Here is a 12,012-nt window from a genome sequence, read left to right as displayed (position 1 = left end):
CTTTTGTTTTTCGTAATGTCGTCTACACATTAGTAGAATTTTTTTTAAATGCCTTTTTTAAAAAATTCTGACGTTTCTTCCTATAAGGATAGGGGAAATTTTCTTTAAAAAGGCATTTTTAAAAATAAAATTTCTACTAGTGTGTAGACGCCATAAGAGATTTACACTAAATTATAACGGAATTATCAACAATTGAAGATAAGTTAACTAATATTTAATAGAAATACGTAAGTCTCTTAAGAAAACTAAAAGAAAATTCACATTATTCGAAGGCATGCACGTTCGAAGGCAGAATACTTTCCTCTACACACAGAGAAATTTTAGTGGAATGACAACCCCAATTGGTGTTGTCGGACACACCAACCTCAACCCCAAAATCAACTAACCCCAATTCGGTGTTCAGAATACACCAATTGGTACCAAATAGCAACCAACACCGGCATTGGGTTTCTGGTTACACCAATTTCACACCAATTATTAACACCAAATTTAGCGTTGTTGGAACACCATTGTGGATTTTGTATCACACCATCTCAATAAAATATAGGTGTTCCCTTTACACCAATAAAAGTGTGAATTTTCCACCACTTTTTTTTTGAATATAACGAATTTTTTAAAAGCTTTTATATCCAAATCTATAACCGTACGGAATGGAATAAATGAAACACGAATTTTATTTTTATAATAAATATTTTTAATAAAAGAATTTTTAATACACAATTTACATAAAATATAAGATTATTTTTTTTAATTACAATTTTTTGAAAAAAAGATTCTAACACATAAAAAAATGTTTTTTTTTTAATAATTTACCTGGATTGGTGGGATTTTATTCCTTTTCGGAATTTTCCAATGGGAAATTATATATTGAGAAATCTTTTCCCAATTTATTGAAGGAAACAAATTTTTTCCACCTCTTTTCCATTTGTTCTCACGGCTGGAAATTTCCTTAGGCCATCAATTAAAGCATTTTCCTCATCTGAAATACATATAAAAATCATAGTGAACTTTTTAGAAATAAACATTTAATTTTATGTTTGAAAATGAAAATTATATAATCAGTTTTCTAAATGAAACACGGAAATTTTCTTATTAAAATATCATAACTACACTTTATCTAAATAAAAATAGAATTAAACAATAATAAAATCATGCACGGTTCTTAAATTTTTGGTCTAGGTATAAATGCGGGGGCCCATCAAGCCTAATAAAAAGTGAAGATATTTTTCAGTTTTCCTTGTAAAATTTTTGCAGATATTGCTCCGCGACTTAAACAAATTTGTTCGTAGTTCTTGTATTATTTCGGCGAACATTATGAAATGTGTATTTCTAGATAGATTTTTATGTACGAATCCGAAATATGTCAGACTGATAACTCAATTCTCTTTAGGAAAATCTTGCCAATAATCTTCAGTGCCTTTATGCAAAAGCGTATGGATAAATGAAATGTCGATAGGCCCCTGTATAAATGGGTGGAAAAACGTCCCAACTTTGGGAAATATTTGAACTCTCGACATTGAGTCCTGCGCGAATGTCTCTTTGCTTAAAGTGTTATATCCAGGAGGACGCATAAAATCATAGTCTTCTAATACAGGCACTCTCCTTATGATAAGTTTAAGTATGTATACAAAATTTTATCTTTATGCCTCCGGCACACCTTTTAGATCGGGAAAATTTCATGAAGTCGAACTTCGGATCCCTTTCTTTCTCGCATGTTTTGCATATGTCTATCTCATTCTCTCGCACTCTTCTTCTTCTCTTAAACATCACTCCAAATTCAATTTAGTTCAATCGAATTTGGTATGCGAAAGAATGAGATAGTCATATGCGAAACATGCGAGAAAGAAAGGGTTTCGAATTTCGATTTCAGGAAATTTTCCTGATCTAAAAGGTGTGCCGGAGCCATTAAGTTTGGAAAGCTAAATTTACTACATATAAATGTGTGCGAAGTATTTATATTTCTCAATATAAATCATCATGCCTAAGGCACACTTTTTAGCTCAGTAAATTTCAAGAAATCAAAATTCGTGTCCCTTTCTCTCTCACAAGACTTGTATAAATCCTCAAAATTGGACTGAACTAATATATATTCGGGGTGCTGTTCAAAAGAAATGAAGAGGGCGAAAGACTAGGATAGACATTATGCAAAGCTCTTGAGAGAGATAAAGGGATGTAAATTTTGATTTCACGAAATTTTCAAGATGTAAAAGGTGTGCCGTATAGACATTGAAAAAAAATTGGTAATAGCTATAATTTCGGTTTCAAAATATAAATTACTTACCTTGGTCAATATTTCTACGAGCCCAAAGGAATAATCGGTTGAAAATGATGATGATAATGATAGAAATCTCGTGCTTTTTCAATTTCGGTCATAATGAAGCTTGAACATTTCCTGAGACATCTTCCGAATTGGCCTTTTTAGACTTCTGCCTTTAAGTTCGTCATTGGCCCAGTTTGACTTGAAAATTTTTAAAAGAAATATCAGTCAACATGCATTTACACAATTTTAAATAAATAAATGGGATTTTTGAGTCATACTGAGGGGTAATCCTGATATAGATTATTAATCAAAGGGTAAACTCACCAAGAAATCTCTGTGAAGTTTCCGCTGGAAAACCCCATTGAAAAAAAGCAAACACTTCTGCCACCGAAAAATTGTCTAAATCTAAATTATCGGTAAAAAAAATACTTTCCGAAAATGCACTAATTAACATTATTAATACTTGAGATAAAGCACAGAAAATCGCGTAACAAAACTTCCGCACTCTTCACTAGCCAATTTGACACTGACGCAGCGGGGAGGGAAGAAAACGCACGAAGGATAGTGAAGAACACCGCTTGGCGTTGCGACAACACCATTATAGAGAATTGATGGTGTTACTGTTGCATCACTCTAGACATTTCTGTGGCGGTGTTCCTTCAACACTGCCAAAGTATTTCACACAACACCATCGATTCAAAACTAGGTGTTAATTTGGTGTGAATGGTACTACGTTTGGTGTTCAACCAACTCCAACACCAAAATCAACCCCAAATTCAACACCGCTTTCTTAAAATCACTTCTCTGTGTGTACCATATTCAGTCTAATTAATGTCATGTTTGCTCACTTTGGATATTGGCTACGTAAAATTATGTCATAATTTTTCTTACATGAAGTAAGTCAATCATTTATCGACACGAAAATGATTTCCTAAAAATTATTCGTTTTTTTACTAATTATTTTTCATAATTATTTTAAATTTTTTACTAATCATTTTATTTCGGGGTGACGATGGTTAATACCGGCCTAACTAACCTTATTTATAGATTATTCTAAAATATTGGATCGTTTAAAGACATGAATGCATGTGGAATTGGCTCTATCCTCCCTACGTGTTTTGAATAAGTTCTATTCAGAAATTAAACAACTGTTATCAATTTCGGTTTGGTGAGAATATCTTTACATTTTTTATTACTCTTTTTTTTATCTTAAAAGCTTCCTAGTAGGAAAATTTTGTTAGGTCGAAATTTTTGAAAATCTGTTTTAAACTAAAATTTTCACCTTTTGTACTCTCTTCAAAAATTATACTATTAAATCAAAGGGTTTTTTGAAATATTTTAAGTCTAATTGAAACTTTTTGAAAAATGGTTAATATATTTAATTATTACTTTTTAGAGCAATACAATCAATGGAATTTAATTAAGTTTAAGTGTTAATTATTATTAAAAGACAACTAAATCTATTATAGCTCTCTTGCCGAACGTTATTAACCTTTTCATGGGTTATCTAGCTTTTTTTATTTTAATAAATTGTCAAGTAAATTATTCATCTTTTAACTGATTTTTATATCAAGTTTTTGAAAATGGGTTTTTGGGAAAGGTTCTGACATTTTTGATTTTTTTAAATTTTCCTTTAGTTTAACTCTTTAAATACGAGCGGATCAAAAAGTGAGGTTCAGGAAAAATATTTTCTTCTGACTTTTTAGAGCAAAACATAACTTTATAAGGCCGTAGAAAAAAAATGTTATAGGTTCCCAAGTGATCCAATCGTCCTTAACCCTTTAAGGACAATTTGAACATCGGTGTCCCATAAAGAAAATAATTTTTCCTGACAACCTCAAGTTATTTTTTCCTTATATTTGTACGTAATTGCAAAGTAGAAGGTTGAAGAAATCTAGGATATTTATTGCAATTCTCCAGCTATTTGCTATATAGTAATTTTTTAAGCTAAAAAATGACGAATTTTTAAATTATCATAACGAAAATTGATATTAATTATTTTTTATACTTCCAATCAGTATAGCTTAATTAAGCAAAACCGTCTTGGAAAAAGAAACTACAATATTCAAACATAATATTTTTCACTAGAGTGAATTTTATCATTGATTAGTATTGTCAGAAAATTACTTAAATTTTTGGGCTATTTTTGTCCATTAGGAAAAAACTACACCAAATCAGGCTCTGTTGGATTTTCTAAAGTTAGATGAAGATATACTGATTTTGTTTATGAGTTTCATTTTTATTGCCGATATTCGGTCAGCGAAAACTGTCTCGTCGTTAAAGGGTCAAGCAAGCTTAATATAAATACAATTATTTCAAAACTCTTGCTTATAAAAATCATTAACTTTATCTTAATTTAACTTAATAAATTTTAGATTTATTAGGTAAAAACAACACCTCCTGAACCTTATTTATCCTATTTGATCAAGCCTTAAAATTTGAAATTGTCAGTAATTAGGGTAAAGTGAAACAAGTTGGACATAGTGTTGCAAGTTGGACAATTCGCCGGTAGAAGTTGGACAGGGATTTTTTCTTGATAAATAAAGTACAAAATTTTTTTAAGCCAATAAGGAACCAAATTATAAAACTAAAGCATTAAAAATATTCAAAATGATGTACTAAATTTATCAAGAAAATAAAACCCCTGTCCAACTTGTACCATTGTCCAAATTGTACCATTGTCCAACTTGTACCAATTTACCCTATCCGATATTTCTTTTAAACCAATTCAGTTTTCTTTGCCTTTTGATTATTTTTAACTTTTTCGTATATAACAAGACTATATTCGAATCTTAAACTTTTCGAGTAATTTTTGGGGAAAATCACAATTCCGATAAACGAAAAGAAACTTATCAGAAAATTGTATGTGCAGTCACGTCCGGCAAATCTAATAGCAGAATTGTCCATCAAGACGTGACACAAGTTCACTCTCAATCTGCAAGCACTCAAAAGGGTCCGCCTTGGCCTCTTGCAGCTCATCCGTAGGTAAATAGTGGAACGCACATCCGCCTCCTCGGAAAGATGAAAGAGGAGCTGATGGAAGTTGTGAACAGTAGCTGAAAACCACAATGGCAGTCGGAAGAATAAGGCATTATTCAGCATAATGTGGCGGGATGTGTAACAGTGGAAGCAATAAAATTGCCATAAGTTACAATCAGGGAGAATCTTATCTATGGTAGTATATCACTTTAAGCACATTCACCTTTTGACTCCATCTGTCACAAGATGTGGGATTGGATGGCAAAGAAGCCATCCCAACTCTCAATCTTGAGATAACATTACCACGAGATTCATCCCTCTTCTAGGAAATCCCCAAGCCTCAGCATCAAATAAACATCGAAGTGTTTCCTTATGACACTCAACTCCGCACAATATGAAACCATAAATAATTTCTCATATATGCAAGTATACTTTCAAAATGTCATTTTTCATATTTATATATTTTTTTATGTCACGCCTAAAAATAATCTCAACTTCCTTCCTTTTGCGGTGCGTCAAAAGACACGCAATATTTGCACAAGAATTTCTCCATATTGAGGAATCTAATACGGCTGATATCATTGAAATATCATAGTGGTATAAATTAGGGAAATCATAGAACATTCTCATCCCCAATTTCGTATCAATTTCAAAGGAGAATTTAACTTCCTGCAGAGGGTTATGTCAATGAAAATAGGAAACTCGGAAACTCAGCACGTGCCAATTCCCAGGATATTTCAAGATTCTCAACAGATGGTAATTTTGAGAATGAGTGTTAAGTAGTAAGTTCTCATTACGCAAATGTTTACTTGGGAGAAATTTAAGATAAATGGGGGTAAAGACAACGAAAAGTAAAATCACAGTGAAATACTTAATCAGAGCACCATATTTGGCCATCAACAGAGGAAATTTATGTAAGCCAAATGAGAATTTATTATTTCAAGTAAATAAATTAATACAATTTATGAGAAGAATGTTTTAGTGACGGTAATTTTCTCATTAACCCTTATATGGAATGCCCAACATACTACAGCATGAATAGGTTAACTTTACTAAAATGCATTTTTAATAAATCTGCATGCGTATCTTACAAATTGTTTTTTTTACTTCTTCTTGAGATTTTTTTAAATAAACTTTTGTAGAAAGAGTTGTAGGATCCAAAATCAAAAGGTCTCTCCATTTCTCAACTTCTATATTTGATAGTACAAGGACTTATGAGTTTACATTGTGTAAAATATATATAATATAATTTTTTTTAATAATGCCCGCCCCCCCATCTCTTTCCCTAGTTCTTTGGCAATATGTTACCGTCTATGACCACCAAATAGTAATATTTTTTAATGTGCTTTATGATTCAATTTCGGGATGATCTTACGGACGCAGTATTTTTTTTTCGTTACGAAACTAAATGGAGTGAAATGTCGACTCTTAATATGAAAGTGTTAACTGTATATAAATAAATATTTAATTTTAATAAATATTTAACTATAATCGTATTTCAAGATTGGCTATAACATTAAAGTGTTCTAAATTTCAAAATTCTAGCAAATTGACAAACGTGACAAAAATATTTTATGTAGGGGAAAGTGGCCTGCCTTTGAATGCGGCAGTCTTTGAATGCTTCCATTTTTCTCTTATTTCTCAAAGCTAAAATATCATTTTGTTAATCGAAGTTAATAGAAAATAATTAATAGTATTAACTATAGTTTACAAAACAGAATTTTTGCTTTGAGAAATAAGAGAAAAATTGAAACATTTTTAGGCTGCCGCATCCAAAGGCAGACCACTTTCCCCTGTTTATTCATTTATGTATTCATTATCGGGGTCGCGGGCCTAGGACATCCAGGTCAGCAGTCCACGCCTGCCGAACCTCTGCCACTTCAGGAAGCTGTTCTGAGTTTGGAATTATTTTATCTATTTAAATTAAAATTGAAACGTAAAAATATGACAATATGTCTATTGTGCAGCATAATACATAAAGAAAATGTCTTAGGCCCAACAACAACATACTAAATTTGAGATCAATCCATACCATAGGGGCTGAGTAATTGAAAAAACAAAATTTTGTGGTATTCCAAAGTGGCGGGAGGGGGGGGGGGTGGATCTGACATCACCTATTTCTAGCCACCCATCGACATTTAACTTTTGCCGAAAACCGCTTGTCGATATCTCTCACCGTTCTCTCTCTAGAAGTGGTTATACGACGGACGGACGGACGGACGGACGGACGGACGGACGGGACGTCCACGAAAATCGATTTTTGGCGCACATGATTTTCGTAATCTATGAGTGTCAAAACGTGTACGTGTACATCCAAAATTTGGGCCCGATCTGACGAGGTCGGATTTCACCTGTGACTATAAAAGCTGAGATTGTAAAAAATCTCAACTAAAAATGGAATGAAACAACCAAGAACCGCGGTGATGATCCTGTACAGACCTTGATGGGAGGACTCAAGAAGGAGATTCGAGATTTCGCCAATCAAATACTTGAATAAAAAAACTAATAAATCTAATAAATCTACAATGAATTGAAGTTTTAAAAATATTTTCTTTTTTTAATATTATGTAGATTTTATTTTTAAAGCATTATTCTTGGGAACAATCTTATCGTGCACACGCTTTAATAGAAAATACAAAAAAATAAAGCTATGCAAGCCATTGTGAGGAGGCGTCGACCTCGAGGCAGACCTAGGACCAGGTAGCTGAATCAAATTCAGAATCTTGCCTTTGGAGCGCCTTGGGATCGAACACGAATATCTTCCTGATGTAGCGGAGGATCGACAAGCGTGGGGTGCTAATCTGGATTTCATGAGCCCGCGACCGCAATTGGGATAAGCGGTTTAAAATGATGATGATGATGAAAATATAAAAATGAAAAATATGTATTTCGACTCTTTAAGAGATTTTTGGCCCTTGTTCGGTATTGTGATTTCATTCGAGACTTCGATCTATTCAAGATTTGGGCTTTTTGAGATTTTTGCACATTCGGTATTTCGGTTGCCACCGTTTTTACAATCAATGATCTTTTTTACATTCTTCCAAAAAACACCTTAAAATGAAATGAGTAAACGTAAGTGTTAAATAAGCTTAATCGTGTTAAAGGTATTCTGAAGATTATGTTTTTAATCAAGGGATGTCCATGAAGTGTTAATTGACTTAATTCATTATCCTTTGTCTAGGTATTCACCCTTGAATATATATAGTACTATAATTTCTGGTTTAAATTTGGCAGCATCTAACCCAAGACCCCTCATGATTAATTGCAAATTCGCCAATTCCAAGTGCAAACCATCTCAAGTTGCATTAACGATCTCTGTAAGTAAGGGAGCACAGACGAGTTATTACATAATTCAGAAATTGTTTTCTGACAGACCTTCAAATGATAAATTTTAATTACAACTTCTTTGGGGAGCTTCAAATTTAATTTACAATTGTGCAGAAGGAATGATAAATGAAATCTTGCCTTAAGTTTGTATGAGTTCTCTATTCCAAATTTGCTTCCATTCTTGCACCAAAATTCATTCAGTTTATTAATGAGGAGTTCATAACAAAAATTTTAGTGCAGTTGAGATGCTTTATGTTCATTTAGAATTTCCATTTTGAATTTCGCCAAAAAAGTTCATGAAATAAAGTTATATGAAATGTTCCATTCATTTTTATGTCGATATGTGAATATTAAAGTAGTTTATGCATGCAGATAATCCATCAAAGTTGGGGGAATATAGAATAAATATCGCGAGATTGTCAGATGGAGAGGAAAGTGCATATTTTGCAGACCGTGAATCCCAATTGTGTCCTAGAGCGTCCGTAGAGGAGATAGGGAGAGCTTATGGATGATGCAAATGCAGCATAATTTTCAATGCATGGGCCTCTGGGTGACTTATATAACAGAAGTTGGGAAGGCCGTCAATCACAAAAGAGGCCCCAGCAGCGGGTGGTAGTAGGAAAAAGTCAGCATTAGATGTGAAAATCCGTAAATTTATGCATGACGGACAACATTTGAGCTTTCTGTTTGCACTGTCGAAGTTAAAAGATTAGAATGAGTGAAATGCACAAATTGGATGTTGTTCTGGCCATAAAGAGTAGCTGTGATTGTCTCGCTCTCTGAAGATTGAAAGACAGCCCAATAGGCCAAATGCTCAATTTATCCATTTTCTTTATTATAAGTGCATTGGGAAAATTTCCCGTTTTGACATAAAAATCTCCTATTGGACTTCTTCGAAAGTAAAAAGTTTTATGCAATTCATTGCCATTTTCTGATTAATTGCACCGATAAAAGTGAGAAGAATAAACTTCTGTTGGCATGCACCATGTTCGCATGGTATTTTCTTTCAACAGTCATTTAAATAAATTATTCTCTAGTATAAATTGTACAAATGAGTCTTATGGTGATTTTGTACTATAGCCAGTTTATTTTCTCTGCTGAATGCCGACAAAAATTATTACACAATCCCCATAATATGCACTAAGGCGATATTGACGCAAATTGAGATTTTACTTTATAAATTTAATGCAGCGATAACAGCCAAAATCCCAATGGTATAATTAAGGAAAGTCAGCATATTCATATGGAACTAATGGATATTAATGGCCAAAGTGGGGATCATCGTGCGATGAAATGCTACCGTCAAAAAGGTTTTTCATTCGAATCGATGGGGCTTCTTTTCATATACGCCTCTCCTGGTAACTCAAAGAGTACCCATCAACGTAAAGGGGGGTGTATTAGACAGATACTCTATAATTTAACCACACGTTGTTATGCTGGCATTGAATTTCTTTAAATACAGCGAATGGATTGAGTGTCTGGGAGAAAATAAAACCCTGTTTCACTACACATTACTAATTGAGAAATTGATATTTTAAGACGGCATTTTTCAAAGGGATAGTCAGTTATTTTTCCGTGAAACTTTCCTGAAATAATTGCCTTAGGCAGTGAAAATGCAATGCATTAAAATTATTTGAAAATTAATTATGCTAATACAACTTGCCTTACAAGAAAAAACCAAAGTAATAAAAAACACATGTTTAAGATACATTTATTAAATGTTTTATTTAATAACTTAAGATTGCCTGGATTATTAAATACTCTGAAAAAAAAAGTTTCATTACAATCAAGTTACAATGCGAAAAATATCGTTTTGACAAAATCTAAAGAAAACTCATTGTCTGCTTAACAATTTTCTTCTTCAGACTAGATATATTAGCCTTTGGCGGGAAAGTGGTTATTTTGCAGAAACATTTGCCCACTCTTCCGCCAGCTACAACTATCTGTAGTGACTACAATACGGAAATAAAAATAAAAATATTTAAGAAAATTTATAAAATAATGATAATACTGAAATAAGTGAGCATGCACTAAGTTGATCGCCTTTTCGCTAATTCACTTTTAATTAAACCTTTGGATTTAGAATACTTTTTTCACAAGGAAAAAACAATAAATGTTTTTAATCAACCATATCGTCGGTTCCGAAGAAGACTATTGTAAGTCCAAAATGTAAACTTTACAGGAAAGAGGTTTAAAGTTTGAGAGCTAAAATTTATTTTCATTAATTTCACTGCAATTAGTATATTTTCAGCTTTTGAAAGTATTTTTTCATACTTACGCATTGAATATCTTCTAGTTAACATTACTTTTAATTTTTACTTTTAATATTACTTTTTTTAGTGAATTATGCGATTTACGAGCATTTCGCAAGTCTTCAGTATGAATTCACAAACATTTATGAACAATTTTACAAAATATATTTTTCTGCGTAGTAATAATCTTTTCGATCGCAAATCATTCTCCGGTTGATGATTATACTGCACCAATTCGAAGGTATATCAGAGATGAGACATCGTGATTCCGGAAAATAATTGTAACAACAAGGAGAACCTAGGTTAATAAGCTAGCAAGTGCTGTAGAGGATAAACTAATCAGCGAACAAGCTGGGTATCGACCAGGAAAATCCAGCTCCAACCAAGTGTTAAACCTAACTCAATACATCGAAGATGGTTTTGAGGAAGGTAAAATCACGGGTGTCGCGTTCGTTGATCTCTCAGCCGCCTTTGATACAGTAAATCACAGGATTCTCCTAACCAAAATCTACAATCTCACATCTGACTATGGACTCACACAGATAATCGGCGTTCTTTTACAAAATCGCCGCTTCTTAGTTGAGTTTCGTGGTCAAAAAAGCAGATGGCGATTGCAAAAAAATGGACTACCCCCCAGGGTAGTGTCTTGGCTCCCACACTATTTAACATCTATACAAATGATCAGCCATTGCCGTCTCCATCGAAAGCCTTTCTTTACGCAGATGACCTGGCTCTAGCAGTAAAAGCTTCCACATTCGATGATGTGGAGATTCAACTTCAGAGAAGCCTTGTTGACTTTTCTAAGTACTACAGGGAAAACCAGCTAAAGCCAAATCCGTCAAAAACTGAAGTGTGCTGTTTTCACTTGCGTAACAGATGGGCTAAAAGACGCTTAAATGTAGAATGGGAAGGAAAAATTCTAAATCACAATTTCACACCTAAATATCTTGGCGTCACTCTTGACCGATCACTGACATACAAACCCCACTGCAATAATGTAAAAAACAAGGTTAAAACACGTAATAATTTACTACGTAAACTTGTAAACACTCAGTGGGGTGCTCAGCCGAAAGTGTTACGCACATCTGCTCTTGCGTTATCCTTTTCTGCAGCAGAGTACGCGGCTGAGGTATGGGAGAGATCGGCGCATACAAAGAAAGTGGACGTTGCTCTCAACGATACCGTGCGCATTGT

The 12,012-nt window shown here is 33.3% G+C and overlaps 1 protein-coding gene and 1 long non-coding RNA gene across 5 annotated transcripts in view; both read right to left on the bottom strand.

Moving 5' to 3' along the window:
• LOC129799685 (mucin-2) overlaps positions 1-12,012 on the bottom strand; it is a 171,766-nt gene that overhangs the window by 29,158 nt on the left and 130,596 nt on the right. The window lies entirely within an intron of this gene.
• On the bottom strand, positions 821-2,760 carry LOC129799700 (uncharacterized). Its single transcript, XR_008751536.1, has 2 exons — positions 2,282-2,760; positions 821-979 (listed from the first exon to the last, which is right to left on the bottom strand). It is a non-coding gene; the product is annotated as an uncharacterized LOC129799700 (long non-coding RNA).

This window comes from Phlebotomus papatasi, chromosome 1 (assembly GCF_024763615.1).
Source record: "Phlebotomus papatasi isolate M1 chromosome 1, Ppap_2.1, whole genome shotgun sequence".
In the NCBI taxonomy this organism is placed as follows: domain Eukaryota; kingdom Metazoa; phylum Arthropoda; class Insecta; order Diptera; family Psychodidae; genus Phlebotomus; species Phlebotomus papatasi.
The sequence above is the reverse complement of the archived record's forward strand: the minus strand, read 5'-3'. Positions and strand labels throughout refer to the sequence as shown.